The sequence below is a fragment of the Ranitomeya variabilis genome, chromosome 3 (assembly GCF_051348905.1).
Source record: "Ranitomeya variabilis isolate aRanVar5 chromosome 3, aRanVar5.hap1, whole genome shotgun sequence".
Classification (NCBI taxonomy): domain Eukaryota; kingdom Metazoa; phylum Chordata; class Amphibia; order Anura; family Dendrobatidae; genus Ranitomeya; species Ranitomeya variabilis.
In genome coordinates, this window is record NC_135234.1 from 46,841,879 (window position 1) to 46,863,998 (window position 22,120).

Genomic DNA, 22,120 nt, shown 5'->3' on the forward strand with positions numbered 1-22,120 from the left:
TGACCATGCTGAGAGAAAATTGATTTTGTGAAACGGCATTCTAACTGACTCAGAACCCAAAGAGAGACCTCATTATTTTTATGTTTATTTTTAAGCAATGACACACTTTTTATTGCATGGGGATTATATGGTATAACACTAATTGCCAAAGAAGGATTCATTGTAACCTTCAAAAAGCTTCTTTGACTAATTGAGCAAAGCCTTGAATTCTATTTTGGCTATGTGCTTTAGAGAATAGAGAAATAATAATTTGTTTATTAAATCTTGGTTTTATATTGTTTGTGTGTTTTATTAAAGATAATTTTTAATTAGATGATTTTTGACAATTTAAAATGTTTATGGTGAGACATGTGTTAAAACAAAGTAAGGAAAAAAGCAGCATTAAAACAAACGACTTTCAGGCCGGATGCACACTTGGCATTAGCTTCACAGTCTTCATAGCTCTCTGTTTTTTATAGCTTTCTATCTAATCTGAAATCCATTCCCTTGATACACTAATAAAAACCAAAAAACTCTAAGGCCATGTGCACACGTTAAGTATTTTTCGTGTTTTTTTCGCGTTTTTTCGCTATAAAAACGTGATAAAAACGTGAAAAAACGCGAAAAAAAAGCTTACATATGCCTCCCATTATTTTAAGTGTATTCCGCATTTCTTGTGCAAATGTTGCATTTTTTTCTGCGAAAAAATCGCATCGCGGAAAAAAAAGCAACATGTTCATAAAATTTGCGGAATTGCGGGGATTCCGCACACTTAGGAATGCATTGATCTGCTTACTTTCCGCATGTGGCTATGCCCACCATGCGGGAAGTAAGCAGATCATGTGCGGTTGGTACCCAGGGTGGAGGAGAGGAGAGGAGACTCGCCTCCACGGACTGACCACCGTATAATTGGTAAAAAAAAGAATTAAAATAAAAAATAGTCATATACTCACCCTCTGATGGCCCCCGGAATCTTCCCGCCTCTCAGCGGTGCATGCTGCCACTTACGTTCCTATAGATGATGTGGTGAAGGACCTGCGATGACGTCGCGGTCATGTGACCGCGACGTCATCGAAGGTCCTGCACCACACCATCTATTGGAACGGATGCCGCTGAGGAGATCGGCTGTCTGCAGAGGGTGAGTATAACCATTTTTTAAATTTTTTTTTATTTTTAACATGATATCTTTTTACTATTGATGCTGCATAAGCAGCATCTATAGTAAAAAGTTGGTCACACTTGTCAAACACTATGTTTGACAAGTGTGACCAACCTGTCAGTCAGTTTTCCAAGCGATGCTACAGATCGCTTGGAAAACTTTAGCATTCTGCAAGCTAATTTCGCTTGCAAAATGCTAAAAAAAAAACGCGAAAAAAACGGGAAAAAAACACACACAAAAAAAAAAGCGGATTTCTTGCAGAAAATTTCCGGTTTTCTTCAGGAAATTTCTGCAAGAAATCCTGACGTGTGCACATACCCTGAATGTGTGAACACAGCCTAAATGTTTAGCCTTTTAGTTTCTGTGTTTTTGTCTTTCTTATTTAAGTCCTTGTATGTTGTAGGATAATTTTTGTCACTAAATCATTTATACACATGTAAAGTGGTCAAGAGTGGTAGTCTTGACAGAGTTACTGTCCCGTTACACTCTGGTGCTTCAAAGGAAAACTGTGTCCCAATCCCAATGTGCTGTCATGTGTGGGTTGCATAACACTAATTTGTAGGCTGAAGGTCTCTGCTGTCTCCAGGTCTCCATCTTCAGGAGCCGCCAGACACAACTCAAGGGACACCAAGTTCATTTTAACAAGCGAATGTTTACTAGACTGTTCAAGTTAATCAAATTAAAACATGTTAGATAGGGCACAATATTTATTCAGCCCTAACATTCATTCCTCCAGGACTATCCCTTTACCCACTTGCTCCATCAGTCTTAAGGATTTTCTATCTGGCTTCGCAGTCCACACAGGATCTGTCACCTCCCCTACATACAGCTTTGTGTCCCTCTTCCTTTGCACACCAGAGCACCCTTTAGCCCCTATGCCGGCCTTTAGCTCCTGAAGTTGCTGTAATGACCGCATGGAATTTAAGTATGGCCTCACACTGCTTTGAACGGTAGGTACATGCTGGCTCTAGCAGTCTACTGTAATTGAACTTGGCCTTGTTAGTGTACTTCCCTAACTTAAGGTACCTTCACACGAAGCGATGCTGCAGCGATAGCGACAACAATGCCGATCGCTGCAGCGTCGCTGTTTGATCGCTGGGGAGCTGTCACACAGACCGCTCTCCAGCGACCAACGATGCTGAGGTCCCCGGGTAACCAGGGTAAACATCGGGTTACTAAGTGCAGGGCCGCGCTTAGTAACCCGATGTTTACCCTGGTTACCAGCGTAAAAGTAAAAAAAACAAACAGTACATACTCACCTGCGCGTCCCCCAGCGTCTGCTTCCTGACACTGACTGAGCGCCGGCCCTAAAGTGAAAGTGAAAGCACAGCGGTGACGTCACTGCTGTGCTGTTAGGGCCGGAGCTCAGTCAGTGTCAGGAAGCAGACGCTGGGGGATGCGCAGGTGAGTATGTACTGTTTGTTTTTTTTACTTTTACGCTGGTAACCAGGGTAAACATCGGGTTACTAAGCGCGGCCCTGCGCTTGGTAACCCGATGTTTACCCTGGTTACCAGTGTAAAACATCGCTGGTATCGTTGCTTTTGCTTTCAAACACAACGATACACGGCGATCGGATGACCAAATAAAGTTCTGGACTTTATTCAGCGACCAGCGACATCACAGCAGGATCCTGATCGCTGCTGCGTGTCAAACTAAACGATATCGCTAGCCAGGACGCTGCAACGTCACGGATCGCTAGCGATATCGTTACAAAGTCGTTTCGTGTGAAGGTACCTTTAGTCAGTACCAAGATGTGCCTGCTTTTCACTATCACGTGCCCCTCCCATTGTTTACTTATTGTTTGGAACCTTAGGTTGTGTTTAGGTCTTATGGGCAGAAGAAAATGATAAATAATGGCATCATCTTTCAAATTGGGGATCTCTCTTCTACTCCCTCTCACTCTTTCTCCCTTGGTCCCTTACTCCCTTCCTCCTCTCTATCCCTCTTCATCTCTCTCTCTCTCTATATATATATATATATATATATATATATATATATTCTGATGAGCAAAAGGGTAACAATGTTTTGAACTTTTGAGTTTCAAGCTCCATGTCTCACCGTACACTCCTGCTTCGAACATGAGACTACCATCATTTTATTGACAATCATCTTGGCTATCTCATACATAATTTTGACATGCAACTATTTAGAAGATGATTAGTTATGCAGATTCTTGTCATGTCACTGCATTGTTACTGTTCTGCTACTAAAAATCTCAATTTAAATTTTTATTATTTTGTTAGTATTTTGTAAATCCATCTTTGGCTTTCAACACTGCCTGAATTCTTCATGGCATGCTTTTGATCAGATGTAAATAAGTCTTGACTGAAATTTGATCCAAGGTTTCTTGTATTAGTTCCGAAAGTTGGTGCATACTGGTCGACTCACTTGAGTATGTATACAGCTTTTTCTTCAGGTCTATTCACAAGTGTTTCATTTCCTACATATATTTGTTAGCATTCTTTAGGGATTATTCAGATAATCCTATATTTCTATGCATGCTATTACATCCAACTCCCCTCCTGTGTAACTCTATTTTCACACTTTATTTCTATTTAATCCCTCGCCCATTTCTTCACCTTTTTCTATTTAACTTTATACATTGTAAGTTCTAAATGACATATTTGTATAATCTTGTCTAATAAACATTATTGTTGATTTATTATTCTGCCTGCACTCTCTTACTTTCTCTTTTTTTCAGTTCTACAGGATTAGTAAATCTGCATCAGTTTCCTGATTCTGCCAACCAGTTAAAGGTCACATGAACCTGTAAATATTTAGAGGGGTCATCCACTACTTGGAAAACCCCTTTTAAATCTCAGTTTCTCCCCTCTGTAAAATAATAGCACTTATACCCACTTCCGGTGCAGGGGACATTCCCGCAGTCTCAGCACTGGTTCTCCTGTAGCTTATCTGACATTGTTACGTTACACAATCCCTTCAGTCACTCAGCGCTGGCTTCACTTTTCTCTCCTACTGACTTAATTGACATCTGCAGCTGTCACTTCCTCCGGATGTCTTGAATTGTCAGAGGGTGGGGAGAGTGGTGCCAGAGCTGATTGGCCACAGGGATCACGTGACATTATAATGTCATGTGAGCCCTGGGAGAGACAGTGCCGAAACTGCTGGAATGGTGCTGGCATATGAGGTGAGCATAAGTGTTTTCATTTTACGGGGGAAAACAGGGATTCAGAAGGAGTAGACCGAGTAGTGTGCAAAAACATGTCTGGTAGTGCCATGGCTCTAAGTGTACCGTTACACAAAACGATTTACCAACGATCACGGCCAGTGATACGACCTGGCCGTGATCGTTGGTAAGTCGTTGTGTGGTTGCTGGGGAGCTGTCACACAGACAGCTCTCCAGCGACCAATGATGCCGAAGTCCCCGGGTAACCAGGGTAAACATCAGGTTACTAAGCGCAGGGCCGCGCTTAGTAACCCGATGTTTACCCTGGTTACCATCGTAAATGTAAAAAAAAACAGTACATACTCACATTCCGGTGTCCGTCAGGTCCCTAGCCGTCTGCTTCCCGCACTGACTGAGTGCCGGCCGTAAAGTGAAAGCAGAGCACAGCGGTGATGTCACCACTGTGCTCTGCTTTTACTTTCCGGCCGGCAGTCAGCCAGTGCGGGAAGCAGACGGCTAGGGACCTGACGGACACCGGAATGTGAGTATGTACGTTTTTGTTTTTTTTTACATTTTTGATGGTAACCAGGGTAAACATCGGGTTACTAAGCGCGGCCCTGCGCTTAGTAACCCGATGGTTACCCTGGTTACAAGCGAACGCATCGCTGGATCGGTGTCACACACACCGATCCAGCGATGACAGTGGGAGATCCAGCGACAAAATAAAGTTCCAAACGATCTGCTACGATGTACGATTCTCAGCAGGGTCCCAGATCGCTGCTGGGTGTCAGACACAGCGATATCGTATGGATATCGCTGGAACGTCACGGATCGTACCGTCGTAGCGACAAAAGTGCCACTGTGAGACGGTACCCTAACTCGCATGCCTCCACAGTGCTGCTCTCTCACTGTGCGGCTTCTCCTCATGTCAGGCCATCCCACTGAGTTTGCTTCTTACAGCACTCCTCAGCACTGTTACATCTGCATGTGGTTCCCATTTTGCTTTAAGGAAGTGTGGCTGGTCATTGCAAAAATTTAACCCTGCTGTTTTCTGCAGAGATTAGGTTCCATGTCATATGCCATGACAGCAGGATATATAAGGCAGTTCCTTTCACCACTCCTTGCCTTAATGTTGATTTCTGCCAACACCCGTTTATGCATATCTCCATGTTCTTATAAACAAATGTAACCAACAGCACCAGAATGATTAGGATGCACGCTCCAAAGTTCAAGGATCCAAATTGAACAGTACTCACAATTGTAGAAAAAGAAGCAGCATCCGTTCCAGGTGAAACAAGTTGTATCAAAAAGAAGTCTTTATTCTGCCATAGAAACATACAACGTTTCGGCCATATTGGCCTTTATCAAGTATAACATATACAACACCTGACCGCCTTAAATAGTGTGGAGCTACAGCCAGCACCAATCACAGATAGAGGGCAGCCCTAATAAAATTACATAAATATATACAAAAAATACATGTATAACATCAATCCACATCACATTACAAACAATACATTGTGAAACTCGCATAAAATATACAAAAATCACTATATTCAAACGAGACCAATCCGCTATGGGCATCGCAGTCCAATCACAGCGTTGTTGTTTAGGTAGTCATAGTAACCACCCACCGATCGTTCTAATCCCATCGCTGGGGTGTATGACATCCGATCACAGTTGTTTTTTGCTGAGCACACCACCTGTAAAGTAACAAAAGTCCTCACATCATAAAAAAACCATATAATCACCTCAGGATCCGCCGATCAATGACGCCGGAGACAGCGCGAGGGCTCATCACGTGCACGCGGTCACATGACCGCAGCACCGACAGGTCTCTCAGCGCATGCGCCGGCCGCATCAGATCCGGCTACACTACCAGAGATGTAGGAGATCACACCCGTTCACGTCAGAGGGAGGAGGGGGCGGAAAAACCGTCCTGCTCAACACCTCTGAGTGACGTAGTGCAACTCCCCACACAGCACGGGAGGTATAGATCCAGCCAACTCCATGGCAATCAAAATAATTGGCGTCCTACCATATGGACAAAGGGGAGGGAAAAAGGATTACCAAAACAAACAAGGGAAAAAAAGCAACTTATAAATAGATCGGACAACAGTACAACCACACAGAGAAAAAAAAGGATTTTTGTATAAGAAGTCCCATACAGGGCACAGTGGACATAATATAAATATAAATAGCACATATTAAAAACAAATATACAGATTTAGGACACCACCCAAAACAGAAGGGGATTTAGGAAACACATATTTGCAAATTATATTCAATATTGAGTCCTTTTGGTTGTAGAGACTCCAGAACGGAAATCCACCTCAGTTCTTTTTGTTTTAACAACTTCACCCTATTCCCACCCCTTCTTAGAGCAGGAACCCCATCGATCACTCTGAACCTGAGTTGATTAACGGAGTGTCGACATTCATTAAAATGTTTGGGAACTGGTAATTCAAGTAGTTTAGTTCTTATAGTGCTCTTGTGCTTACTTATACGCGCTCGAATCTCCGTCGTGGTCTCCCCCACGTATATCAGTCCACAAGGACACACTATTGTATAGATTACATAGCTTGAAGAGCACGTATATCGATCTCTAATCAAAAATTTTTTCCCAGTTTGAGGGTGAAAGAAGCTGTCACCCTTCAACATGTTACCACAACAAGCACAGTTGAGGCAAGGAAAATTGCCCATCCTGGGTGGACACAGAGTCCTTTGGAGGGCAACCTTCCTAGTCCCAACATCAGACCTTACCAGTTGATCCTTTAGATTGCGTCCCCGCCTATAGGAAAGAATCGGTCGTGAATGAAATTCCTCAATCTGTGGTAGCCCTCTATTCAAAAGATTCCAATGTTTGTTAAGAATACTAGAAATCTCCCCACTCGCTGGGCAATAGGTAGACACAAAGGGGATCCGTTTCTGCATTTTCCTATTTTTATGTGTTTGTAAATCACCGACTGTTAATTCGGTCACCCTATTTTTTTGAGACATCACTTTCTTTTTAGGGTAACCCCTACGTATAAACTTATCACACATCTCGTCCAACCTAACATCGCATATCTCATCGTCAGAGACAATGCGACGAACCCGCAATAATTGGCTCCACGGAAGGGAGTCCATCATCCTCCTTGGGTGATAACTGTCATACTCAAGAAGGCTATTTCTGTCTGTTGCCTTCACAAACAGGTCAGTACACAGCTTATCATCATGTTTATACACCATGGTATCTAGGAACTGAACTCTATCCATTGAATGTGTGATAGTAAATTTCAATTGTGGATGTACATTGTTCAGTTCCGTAAGGAAATCAAAAAGGTCATTCTGTGGCCCCTCCCAAATACAAAAAATGTCGTCGATGTAGCGCCACCAGGATCGGACGTGGCGCCAGTAATTGGAATTGTACACAAATTGGTCCTCCAGTACCGCCATATAGATGTTAGCATAAGTGGGGGCCACATTGGACCCCATGGCGGTACCCCTCTGCTGGAGGTAGAAATCATCCCCAAAGAGGAAATAATTCCTCCTGAGGATGAACTCCAGCAGAGAGAGGACCAACTGTGCACAAGCTGGGGCCACGTCCGAGCCCGATAGCACCACACCGACAGCATTAAGTCCCTTCTCATGTTCAATTGACGTGTACAGGGAAACAACATCAAAGGATACCAAGATAGTGGAAGCACAAACCCTGATATCCTTCAGTTTCTCCAAGAAATCATTAGTATCCCTAATGTATGACCGGGCTGAAGTAGCATAACAACGCAAAATTTTGTCAAGAAAAATTGCCACCTTATGACACATAGAACCCCTCCCTGACACGATTGGACGTCCAGGGGGGTTTTTTAGGTCCTTATGTATCTTCGGCAATGTGTACAGGACCGGGATAGTGGGTGAATCTACCAGGAGAAATTCAGACAGCTTCTGATCGATGAGTCCATTGTGTAAGGAATCCTCGATCAGAAGCTGTAGATCTGTCTGAAAGCGAGTTGTAGGGTTATGTGTCAGTTTTAAATAGACATCAGTATCCGCTAGTTGCCCTAAAATTTCGGCTTCATATTTCACGGTATCCATGACCACAACCGCACCGCCTTTGTCGGCCGGCTTAATTGTGATCATGGTATTACCTGCCAAATTCTCAAGTGAGCGTCTTTCAACATTGGATAAATTATTAAAGCCCTTACTGTGAAACCTAGCCTTCAATAGTTTCATATCCTTCTCTACCAGCTCGATATAGGACTCAATAAAATGATTTCTACCAGGAGGCTGGAAAGAACTTCTATTAAACAGCCCTGTGTCTTTCAAAGTAAATCCATTCCCCGCCCCCGAGTCCAGATTCTCACCCAATTGTCGCTCAGAAAAAAATGCAGCAAGCCGTAAACGTCTGAAGAAGGCATATAAATCACATTCTATACGAAACCAGTCAGGGAAGTTTCTAGGGCAGAATGTAAGTCCCTTGGATAACACACTGTAATCACTTTCTGACAACTCCACTGATGATATATTTACCACTAGATCTTTGGAATTCAATTCGCTTTCCGCCTCTCGTCCATATTCCGGGTCCTCATGGGTGACTTGAAGGCCTTCCTCCGCTCCCGACCTGTACCTCCACCTTTTGTGTTTTCTGCCACCTCTCCGGATGCGTCTTTTGTTCCCAGAGTATTTGATTTCTTGTTTCCTAAAAAACTAGAGGAAGAGGAAGCAGCTCCAAGATTGGAGTCATCAGTAGAATCAGAGTCTGCAGTCGTAAAACCAAACCTCTGAGTGTCCTTATCAAATGACCTTTTCTTTCTCCTTGTTTGTTGAAATCTGGGTCTCCTATTGAAGGAAGACTGCACACCAGCATGCCAAGAAAACACTCGACCAGACCTATAGTCCTCCATATCACGGAACCATTTAGATCTTTTGGTCCTTTCAATGTCATTCCGGAATTTCAATAGATTTTCCTCTAATTGCTTCTTAAAGAGATCAAGCTCTTGTGTTGTCATCAAACCAATCAGCTGTTGTTCCAAATCCCTCACAATGGTGTTAATACCTTCCATTTCAATCCGTAAAAATTCAATGTTCAAAAGCATCAGATCAAATGCAAATTTATTAGTGATGGACTCAAATCTGTTGCAAAACTGTATATTGTCAGCCAACAAAGTGGGACGTAGATGTGGGCGTAAGCCTCGAGGTATCCTCCGTGCTTTATAATACTCTGTGAGTGTAGTCACATGTAATTCAAAAGATATCAATCTTCTTTTCTCACTTTCAAATTTCTTACGGAGCATATCCGCAGTTGGTTTATTCAAAAAAGCATTGTCTATAGAGGTGCCGGATAGAATCCGTCTGGCATCCTCATCCGTATATGAGAAAGTTGTGGCAGTCTCCAGTTCACCCATTACTGGATTAGTGCATGGCTCCATAGCCAATAGTTAGTGCACGCTGGTTTAAGATCCCAAGCACATATAAACAAATGTAACCAACAGCACCAGAATGATTAGGATGCACGCTCCAAAGTTCAAGGATCCAAATTGAACAGTACTCACAATTGTAGAAAAAGAAGCAGCATCCGTTCCAGGTGAAACAAGTTGTATCAAAAAGAAGTCTTTATTCTGCCATAGAAACATACAACGTTTCGGCCATATTGGCCTTTATCAAGTATAACATATACAACACCTGACCGCCTTAAATAGTGTGGAGCTACAGCCAGCACCAATCACAGATAGAGGGCAGCCCTAATAAAATTACATAAATATATACAAAAAATACATGTATAACATCAATCCACATCACATTACAAACAATACATTGTGAAACTCGCATAAAATATACAAAAATCACTATATTCAAACGAGACCAATCCGCTATGGGCATCGCAGTCCAATCACAGCGTTGTTGTTTAGGTAGTCATAGTAACCACCCACCGATCGTTCTAATCCCATCGCTGGGGTGTATGACATCCGATCACAGTTGTTTTTTGCTGAGCACACCACCTGTAAAGTAACAAAAGTCCTCACATCATAAAAAAACCATATAATCACCTCAGGATCCGCCGATCAATGACGCCGGAGACAGCGCGAGGGCTCATCACGTGCACGCGGTCACATGACCGCAGCACCGACAGGTCTCTCAGCGCATGCGCCGGCCGCATCAGATCCGGCTACACTACCAGCGATGTAGGAGATCACACCCGTTCACGTCAGAGGGAGGAGGGGGCGGAAAAACCGTCCTGCTCAACACCTCTGAGTGACGTAGTGCAACTCCCCACACAGCACGGGAGGTATAGATCCAGCCAACTCCATGGCAATCAAAATAATTGGCGTCCTACCATATGGACAAAGGGGAGGGAAAAAGGATTACCAAAACAAACAAGGGAAAAAAAGCAACTTATAAATAGATCGGACAACAGTACAACCACACAGAGAAAAAAAAGGATTTTTGTATAAGAAGTCCCATACAGGGCACAGTGGACATAATATAAATATAAATAGCACATATTAAAAACAAATATACAGATTTAGGACACCACCCAAAACAGAAGGGGATTTAGGAAACACATATTTGCAAATTATATTCAATATTGAGTCCTTTTGGTTGTAGAGACTCCAGAACGGAAATCCACCTCAGTTCTTTTTGTTTTAACAACTTCACCCTATTCCCACCCCTTCTTAGAGCAGGAACCCCATCGATCACTCTGAACCTGAGTTGATTAACGGAGTGTCGACATTCATTAAAATGTTTGGGAACTGGTAATTCAAGTAGTTTAGTTCTTATAGTGCTCTTGTGCTTACTTATACGCGCTCGAATCTCCGTCGTGGTCTCCCCCACGTATATCAGTCCACAAGGACACACTATTGTATAGATTACATAGCTTGAAGAGCACGTATATCGATCTCTAATCAAAAATTTTTTCCCAGTTTGAGGGTGAAAGAAGCTGTCACCCTTCAACATGTTACCACAACAAGCACAGTTGAGGCAAGGAAAATTGCCCATCCTGGGTGGACACAGATTCCTTTGGAGGGCAACCTTCCTAGTCCCAACATCAGACCTTACCAGTTGATCCTTTAGATTGCGTCCCCGCCTATAGGAAAGAATCGGTCGTGAATGAAATTCCTCAATCTGTGGTAGCCCTCTATTCAAAAGATTCCAATGTTTGTTAAGAATACTAGAAATCTCCCCACTCGCTGGGCAATAGGTAGACACAAAGGGGATCCGTTTCTGCATTTTCCTATTTTTATGTGTTTGTAAATCACCGACTGTTAATTCGGTCACCCTATTTTTTTGAGACATCACTTTCTTTTTAGGGTAACCCCTACGTATAAACTTATCACACATCTCGTCCAACCTAACATCGCATATCTCATCGTCAGAGACAATGCGACGAACCCGCAATAATTGGCTCCACGGAAGGGAGTCCATCATCCTCCTTGGGTGATAACTGTCATACTCAAGAAGGCTATTTCTGTCTGTTGCCTTCACAAACAGGTCAGTACACAGCTTATCATCATGTTTATACACCATGGTATCTAGGAACTGAACTCTATCCATTGAATGTGTGATAGTAAATTTCAATTGTGGATGTACATTGTAATTAATTGTTGATTTCTGCCAACACCCGTTTATGCATATCTCCATGTTCTGTCTCTTGTCATCAATTCAGCCTGCTTAACCACTCAGCTTGACTTCTCCATCCCTATATTCAGCTTTGTATTGCAAATCTATGCCACCTGCCCTGACCTTGGACCATATGACTACTCTTCTGTCTCATCCTTCTGTAGCTCGTACATGTACATCTGACTCTCCGGTCAAGTGCTGCAGTCCTGGGGACTGCCCTGGAGTTGTCCTGGTGTCTACCTGCAGCCCAGCCTATTCTCTCCATCAGTGACCCTAGTGAAGACCTGGTAAACAATTAGTCAGGGTAAACCCGGCCAATGGCGCAGTGGGTCAACACCCACCAGTGTTACAGATAGGATTATGTTTTGGGCAGTTTTTGTAAGCCTCTTAGATATTTTAGAGAGATTCACATTTTCTATTCATAGTGCATCTAATTCAAGATGCATTCACCTGCAAATGGATATTATAGGACTTTCATCCCAATGGGTGGAGGTTCCAAAGGTGAGTCCTAACCTTTTCAGAAGTTGTATAGGTATAAGCCAAAAATGGTTTCAGTGATAAAATCCCTTTTAAGCAATATCACTATGCTGAAATTCATGTTTCAAGATATATTGAGTATATCATCTTTGATATGTTGATCTAACAGCAGACTTTTTAAAGTATCTCTTTTGCTTTAACTTTTTTCACACTTAGCGTTTACTAACTTTACTTTGAGTCAAGTGATATCTCCATACTATTAATACAGTATTTGTTGATCAGCTGCAGTAGTGAGATTGTGTGTACAGTGCACATAACTGCAGATAAATGTTGCAACCAATCACTAGGCTCAGTTGCTCTGCAGATGTAAACAATACACGATGCTGAGCTCAGTGATTTGCTGCCGCATTATAGACATCATATAACCCCTGCAAATGATCAACAAAGACTGGCATAATGGCAGAGAGGCAGTGTTGGTCCCAGTAAGGGGAAATACGAGTTCAGTTTGTTATTTTAACAGTCTATGAAGTGATTCATGGTAATTTTATGAGTCTCTGAAGTGATAAACATAAAAATACTACCTCTTTACTGATAGCCCTATGTTTGCAGTCTACTGAAAGCAAATAGGCATAGAGTTGATTCTGACATTCTCAGAATCGGTTGAGGTCCTAGAATTGGACACACCAAAATTTTGTTAAATATCATAGCAAAAAAATGCCATAAGTTTATAAAATGGGGTGTACCCAATAAAAGGGAACCTTCTGAAAGCAACATTATGTAGGAAAAGAGTCCCTGATTCTTACAATGTATCACTTACTTTACTAGGTGCAGCAGTTGTGACACAACTTTCTGTGTACACCTGGATACATCAAGCCTGCTTTCTTAGAATTCATCCTCATTGGCAGTTTTACCGCCAGAGTTTAGACAACCTCCTTACCTATATTTAAGTAGATTCTATGGGGGAACTAGCAAGATGTGGGTCATTGCAGTAATCTTTGGACCAGAGCAGTCCTCACCAATTTATGTCAATGGATGATATGCACTAGCATGGCATTATAGTATACATCTATGGGAATTTAGCCTTTTTTGGTATACATTACTGATTTTACATGCAGGTTCTGATGTTCATACAGAGGCATTCCTTGTTTTATATATGTTTTTATCTTGAATTTGTATATACCATATTTTCCGGCTTATAAGATGACTTTTTAACCCCTGAAAATCGTCTCATAACTCAGGGGTTGTCTTATACACCGGGTGCGGCGTGTGCAGGGAGCGGTCCTGGATGGTTCCCAGGGTCTGGAGGAGAGGAGACTCTCCTTCAGGCCCTGGGATCCATATTCATGTAAAAAAAAAAGAAAAAGAATAAAAAATATGCTCAATGCATCGTTAGGAACGGAGGCCGTCGCTTTCACCGCTGAGAGCCGGGGGCCGTCGGAGGGTAAGTATATCCATATTTTTTATTTATTTATTTTTTTTCTACATGAATATGGATCCCAGGGCCTGAAGGAGAGTCTCCTGTTCTCCAGACCCTGGGAACCATCCGGACCGCACACGCCGTATAAGACGACTGGGCGTATAAAATGACCCCATCTTATACGGTGAGTATATCCCAAACTCCATATTTTATATGGAAAAGTTGGGGGTCGTCTTATATGCCCAGCCATCTTATACACCAGAAAATACGGTATATATATTTTCAATACACTTTGAAGTTTTTATTATGCCATAGATTTCTTCTTTTTTTTCAGGGGTCATAGAGTATCACAGGTTTTTGATTTACATGTATTCCTTGAAGTGCTCATTTATCATTTATAATTGATTTCTGGGTACATTGTCTATTGACAGAATGCTGCTTATCAGAGAAGGCATGGTCAGACCAAAGCTCACATGAGCATCAGTCCTGGTAGTGATTATCTCTTGGTGATAAAACTGTTATTGTAAGTAAGCAACAACACACAGCCTAATAAGTGACGTGTCCCTGAGATCTGTCTCTCAGCTCCTACCTCATACTGCCCTCACTTTACACAGCAAAAAACTGCTGACGGATTCCCTATAATGTCACTTTATTTTAAAGTAATGCATAATGGTAAAATGTACCAATGTGAAAAACTGAAAATATTTAGCTCTAATCACATGCCTTTCATTATGTCATTCCAATATATTGCATTTATATGTCACATGGCTACATATATAGCCTAACACGAGAATAAAGAGGAAATGAGCTAAGGATTATGAACACAGTCATGCGAATAGTCATCGTAAATGGATTCCTAGAACTCATTGAGTTTATTTATAGCCAATAACCACTGACATGATTAAGAATATTTATATTAAAGCAAGGGGCCAATGGCATATGTTTAAAGTCAGGGCATGTATATTGAAACATTACCGCAGCATGACAAGAATGAGCATTCTCTCTCAGGTGCATACATAATACTCCCTTTTATTATTCTTCCTGCCGTGCCTTATTGTCTGATTCACAAGTCACTTAGCCCTTTCAAAATTATTTGATTCACTTGATTTACCTCTTCTTATTTCTCCATTAATTTTTACAATACATGCCTCATAATGGATTTCTGAATTATACCCGATGCAATTGACCTGATTACTTGAAAAGGCTATTTATGACATTTTAAGTTACTCAGATTGCACCTTGCAAAACAGAAATAAATAGAAATAGAAAACATTTATATTGCTGTCATGCTGGGTACCCTCTATACTTTAAGTGAAGTAATCCAAGCAGCAATGGATCAGTGGATACAGCTACAGAAATGTTAGGAGACTGATATGTGAAATATAATGATAATTTGCAGCCTATGGTGCTATGACCATAGTATGTGGACGCATAACGCCAATTTACAGATTGCCGATATAGCTACATATATACCTTTCCATGAATTTAATCAATTTCTCATAATACAAATGCTATATGTTATAGGAAAAGAATTCCAAATGCCTGAATATTTTTTGTTATAGACTGCAGTTCACATCACAACCACTGGGTAACTGAATTCAAATCACAGTCACTAGGTAGCTACACACAGACACATATATCATAAACATCTGACACAGTGTCACAAAAGCATTTATTTGTTCAAAGCCGTTCATCTTGTGATTGTTCTAGCTGAGAGAAAAGGTAAACAAGAGCACATCTTTAACTCAGTATATAGCATCGTGGTCATCCAACATAACTGAGATCCTTAGCTGCAGATGGAGGAAAGATACGTAGAAAAAAATGAAGTGCATTATCACCAAAGTTGAGCAAATCTCTTCATATAACCCTGGTCCAGGTCAGTGCTCTTGGCTGGTGAACTTTAGCCTTGTGAATTTCATTACCCTCCGGGCTCCCAGACTCGGCTGATGTCACACCAGGCTGTCAAATCAAATGCTGTGCTGGGGAACCCAGAAGCTCAGGAAATTTGGCTCCAGTCCATGTTAATTTGAAGAAACCACTTGTTTTATTCATTTTCAAAAATTGGTTCTTAAAAATAAGGGGGACCCCAAGTCATTATTTTAGCGCCCCCCCATTTTTAATAAGCAACAAAGGCAAAGCTGACTGCTTTCCCTTGGCTGGTTATTACAAACTAGATTGTGGCCCGATTCTAACGCATCGGGTATACTAGAATATGCATGTCCCCATAGTATATGGACAATGATGATTCCAGAATTCGCGGCATTCGCTGATTGGTCAAGGCAACCTTTATGACATCATCATCGCCATGGCAACCATTATGACATCTACGTCGATTCTGTGCCCGTCGCTGATTGGTCGATGCGAATTTGCGGCAGACTGTCCCCGTCGCTGATTGGTCGAGGCAACCTTTATGACATCATCGTCGCCATGCTGTGCCCGTCGCTGATTGGTCAAGGCCTGGCGGCCTCGACCAATCAGAGACGCGGGATTTCCAGGATAGACAGACAGACAGACAGACAGAAAAACCCTTAGACAATTATATATATAGATAGGAGGCACCCCACATGATTTTTTTTTACTAATGTATTAATTTATTTATTAACAGGTACAGTAAAATACACACACAAGGCACCACACCTCTCCCCCACTTGCATCTCCGCCTCCTGGTTCAATATTATAATTTTTTTTTATTATATGTTATTTAAGTCATTTTCTTATCCACATTTGTTTGTAGGGCAATTGTCCTGCTCTTACATCCATTTCGCTTTCTTTCACGGCCCCCGAGTCCTTACTACGACCATTTTTATAGTCATTTTACTGTACCAAAGCTCGGGTCCCCATCGACTTGTAAGAGGTTCGGGTCTGGGGCCAAGTTCTTTGCACTAAAGTTCGGCTGAACCTGACAAACAGGAACTTCTATGGGTTTGTTCATCCCTAGTCATCAATATCATTAGTCTAGATAACACCTGTAAGTTATACAATTTCTCTTGATAACATTTAAATGTAATCTCCAACTAGTAAAAAAAATATAAAATAATGTACAGTATATGGTCTTTTAACATGGAAGCTAATTGGTGATGGGTGACCAATAGATAGCTAACAGATGGCATCTGTTGAGGCTTCCATCGAACATTTCAATTGATATTTGACTATTTTGGGCTGAGAAGCAATTTTGTGTACATTTGTACTTTTACAGCTTTTTCCATCAATCTCTTAGTTCTGCATGCTGATTCAGTTAACTGTTTTATTTTTCATTATTTATTTCTTATGCCTATCTTTTTCTTGAATCCCTAGGCAAAGTAATACCAGATGGCGCATTAAAGGGCATTAAAATCACTGGAAATATAAGTTCCTGAATTGTTCTCTTATTTGAAGACTTTTAACGTTCTATTCATCTGTTTCTGAATTATACTGGTCTCCTATGAAGGTAATAGCTGCTCAGTGCAGACCACTAATGATGACCAGAACTGCGCTAATAGGGTATGTCACTTAGCAGTTAGAGGTATAAAAAATTTTAGATTTATGTTCTGTGACAATGCAGAGATACAAATGCAGCAGAGCTTAACTTTTGGTACAAGTTATTATGATACAGCATGTGTATGTGATCTGTGGTTTCACATTCATTTCATCTTGAGATGAGACCATTTTTGGGGGACATGATTAACTTGTACAAGAATACAAATTGCCCATACAAAAAAAGTGGTAAAAAGTTATTCAATGAAAAACCCACTAAAAAGAAGGGACTTCCACCATCTGGAAAAGAAAAATGTTTGACCTGCATAGAAGACAAGGCTTTTTATTATGAAAAATTTTAATCTGTGGAATTAAAAAAATATATTATGAGCTGTTCACAGCGGAAACTCTCAATGATTTCAAAGCAGTCATAAATAGCGATGAGCGAACCCAAACAGTAAAGTTTGGGGTCCGTACCGAACACCTAGTGTTTGGGCACAGACTCCGAACACATACATCTCCAGGAAGTCAATGTTATTGTTCACGTTCGGCCGAACATCAGGTGTTTCACAATCTGTTATCTATATGATAGTGTGAAAAACACCGGTGGCTCGGATCGGCAGTAAGATCAATACTTTTTCCCACCAGTCACAGCTGCTGGCTCACTGTCGTCTGACAGCGTGGTAACCATAACTCTCTTACCGATGATAGTCTAAGGGGTATCGTTTCTCCTTATGGAGAGTGACATACCATCTCTGGCTTGTCAAGGTAAGGAGGCTTATTTGCCGTACTTATTTGCTCCTCTGGGAAATTAAATATGCAAATTGCCTCTTCTGAGAAAAAGAGGACTTAACTCTATAGCGCCACCTGTTGGAAGTAGCGATCCTACAAGTCACAATCAACCCTCTAACGGGTCGTGCAAGACCCGTTAGAGGGTTGATTGTGACTTGTAGGATCACTACTTCCATCAGGTGGCACTATAGAGTTAAGTCCTCTTTTTCTCAGAAGAGGCAATTTGCACATTACCGATGATAGAAAGTTTACCTCCGGTCACAGATGTCGGCTTATAAGAGTACTACCCACATCAGCAAGCAACTGCTGGGAGAATTCATCAGCCAACCCTTGTGCTATAAATAAATAGCTAAGAAAAAAATTATGTGGGGCCTCTTATATTTTTGATAACCAACGTGAGCAAACCTGGTGTCCCCATTTCTGACAACCAGCCAAACTAAAGCAGACAGCTGAGAGCTGACATTCTCAGGCTAGTAAGGAGCCTTGGATATTGGCCCTCCCCAGGCTAAAATTAGCAGCTAAAAAGGTGCTTCTATTATGTGCACCAATTCAGTCTCTTTGTCCAGTCCTTCCCGCTTGCCCTGATGTGATAGCAAGTGGAGTAATGGTTGTGGGGTTGATATCAGCTGTTTTATGGCTGCTGACATCAATTCCACTGGGTAGTAATGGAGAGGTATCTATGAGACTCCCCCATTACTAACCCCATAGGTAGATTTAAAAAAGACACAGCTTGAATAAAATCCCTTATTTGAAAGAAAGACACACACTCCTTTATTTGAAAAGACTCCTTTATAAGACATTCCCATTTTGAGGGGTGCAGTCACTGAGGTGATCGGGGTTTATCAGGTTTGAACTCCGGTGAACTTTCTTGTGGCAGCTCAGCATTAGGCACAGCAGGAGCGATTACGTTCCTGTCAGTGTGTGCCAGCTGGTGGGGTCTGGGGTCAAGTTCCTGTGCACTAAAGTTTGACTGAACCTCACAAATAGGAACTTCTATTGGTTTGCTCATCCCTAGTCATCAATATCATTAGTCTAAATAATACCTGTAAGTTATAAAATTTGTCTGCATAACATTTAAATGTAATCTCCATCCAGTAAAAAAAAATATAAAATAATGTAAAGTATATGGTCTTTTAACATGGAAACTCATTGGTAATGGGACACCAATAGATAGGTAACAGATGGCATCTGTTGAGGAGATGACAGCAGCTCAAGCTGTCATTTGACATCATGGATACTGGAGCTTTCTGAGCTAAGATCATTACTGCCGATCATAGCCCATGTTTGCCATGTTGTCATGCACTTGAATTGGTTCCAGGTTACCATGAAGGCCTGCTGCACAAAATCTCCTCTTAACAGTTGTTGTAGAGATGTGTCTGCTGCTAGAACTCTGTGTGACATTGACCTGGTCTCTAATCTCAGCTGCTGTTAACCTGCGATATCTGAGGCTGGTGACTCGAATAAACTTATCCTCAGAAGCAGAGGTGACTCTTGGTCTTCCTTTCCTGGGGCAGTCCTCATGTGAGCCAGTTTCTTTGTAGCTCTTGATGGTTTTTGCCACTGCACTTGGGGACACTTTCAAAGTTTGCCAAATTTTGGCGGACTGACTGACCTTCATTTCTTAAAGTAACGATGGCCACTCGTTTTTCTTAGCTGCTTTTTTCTTGCCATAATACAAATTCTAACAGTCTATTCAGTAGGACTATCAGCTGTGTATCCACCAGACTTGTGCACAACACAACTGATGGTCCCAACCCCATTTATAAGGCAAGAAATCCCACTTATTAAACCTGACAGGGCACACCTGTGAATTGAAAACCATTCCTGGTGACTACCTCTTGAAGCTCATCAAGAGAATGCCAAGAGTGTGCAAAGCAGTCATCAAAGCAAAAGGTGGCTACTTTGAAGAACCTAGAATATTAGACATATTTTCAGTTGTTTCACACCTTTTTGTTAAGTATATAATTCCACATGTGTTAATTCATAGTTTTGATGCCTTCAGTGTGAATGTATAATTTTCATAGTCATGAAAAAAACAGAAAAAATCTTTAAATGAGAAGGTGTGTCCAAACTTTTGGTCTGTACTGTATGTCCCCCCCAGTATGATGGCCTCCATAACCCACACAAGCAATATGATGTCCATTGACATTTTACATTCCACCAGTCACCCCCTCCATGTATGATAAATTCACAGCCCCTACACAGTATGATAGCACTCTATAGCTTCCACACACATCTTCTAAATTCAATGTGATGTCCCTCAGAGCCTCACACAAAGTTTCATAGTCCTCACAGCCCAACCATATTTTTAAAACCTCTCTGCTTCTCCTATATAGTACGATTGTGCCCAACAACTCCCTAAATATACAATGGTTTCAATAGTCCTTCTCCACACACACACTATGATTACCCCCACAGCTACTCCTCACATTAAGATTGCCCCCACAGATACCCAATTTATTTCAATGGCTGCCATCTAACATTTCCTGTTCCCTGCAGTGGCTTCTTCAGAAGAAACATATGATTTCTGCAGTTTCACTCGTCAAAATCAGTAATCATCAGGGGCTTCTGATCGCTGTGCAGGCATTAATTTACTCTAAAAGAGGGTCTCTTGATATGACAATACCATTGACTGCTAATACAGAAGTGAATGCTTCACTCCAAGAGAACTTGATATGATACATAGCGTAGAAACACCATATGAAATTAGGTAAACATTTACTATTAATTATATTAAGCAACAATTTAAAAGTTTAATGCAAAAATGATGACCATAAAATAGAAGAATCTTAAGAACCATAGTTCTATTGACATGTCAAAACCATATTATACCTCAAAAGGATAAGTTTTAAGTAGAGCCTGCCTGATACAGTACACTAAATTGTTCTAACAAGTCACCCGTTACTCAATGAATTAGGGATCTCAAAGGCTAAACTACAGCAGTATATCTCTAATATTGCCAAAGACAAAATGTTACATATCTTGACAGGGCATAAAATATATTCATCGCCATATTAAATACTATAATTCCTAAAAAAAGGTCCCTTTGTCTTCACTACAGTATATGATCTGTATAATTGCTCAGTCAGGAAAGGTCTTAAAAGAAAAAAAATTCAGGGAACAGTAGTCGTAAAACGCAAGCTAAATGAATCAATCTAAAGAACAGGTAACATCGAAAGTGATTGCTTCATTTAATAGAGTTCTGACAACTTTTTAACATTGATTGAGGTCAAACAAAGAAAGGAAACCAAGTTCACAGTAAGAGTGAGCCAAGTTCTTCTTGATTATAGCTAGTCAAAGAGAAATACATTGAGATTGTACTTTTAGTTATAAAGCCCTCATTGTACTTTTCAATAATAACGATATGCCATTGTGAAAGATATATTGCACAAGGTTATTTGGTGCAATTCTTAGTTGTGAATTGTACAAATGCCCAAGAAGGCATCTGCAGTATGAGGCTTCTCTTGTTTCTTGCACTAGTTATATGCACAGCTCAAAATAATAAAGGGAACATTTAAACAACAAAATGTAACTTCAAGTCAATAAAACTCCTGTGAAATCAAGACACCCCCTATAAATAAATGGTTCCGTGTTATGACCCCAATGGCGAGGGTCTCAGAGGAACGTGGAAGTCTGCAGAATACAAAAATCCAGCTCATAGGGCAGTGGTAGCTGGGTTGACCATATATCTACTCCTAACGCCAACACTAGAAGTAGCCGGGGATCATTCCTACGTTGATTCTAGATGACACGCTCCAGCCGGAGAATCTAGCTACCCCTAGTAGAGGAAAACAAAAGACCTTTCTTGCCTCCAGAGAAGGGGACCCCAAAGCTGGATAGAAGCCCCCCACAAATAATAACGGTGAGGTAAGAGGAAATGACAAACACAGAAATGAACCAGGTTTAGCACAGAGAGGCCCGCTAACTGATAGCAGAATAAAGAAAGGTAACTTATATGGTCAACAAAAACCCTATCAAAATCCACACTGGAAATTCAAGAACCCCCGAACCGTCTAACGGTCCGGGGGGAGAACACCAGCCCCCTAGAGCTTCCAGCAAAGGTCAGGATATATATTTGGAACAAGCTGGACAAAAATACAAAACCAAAACAAA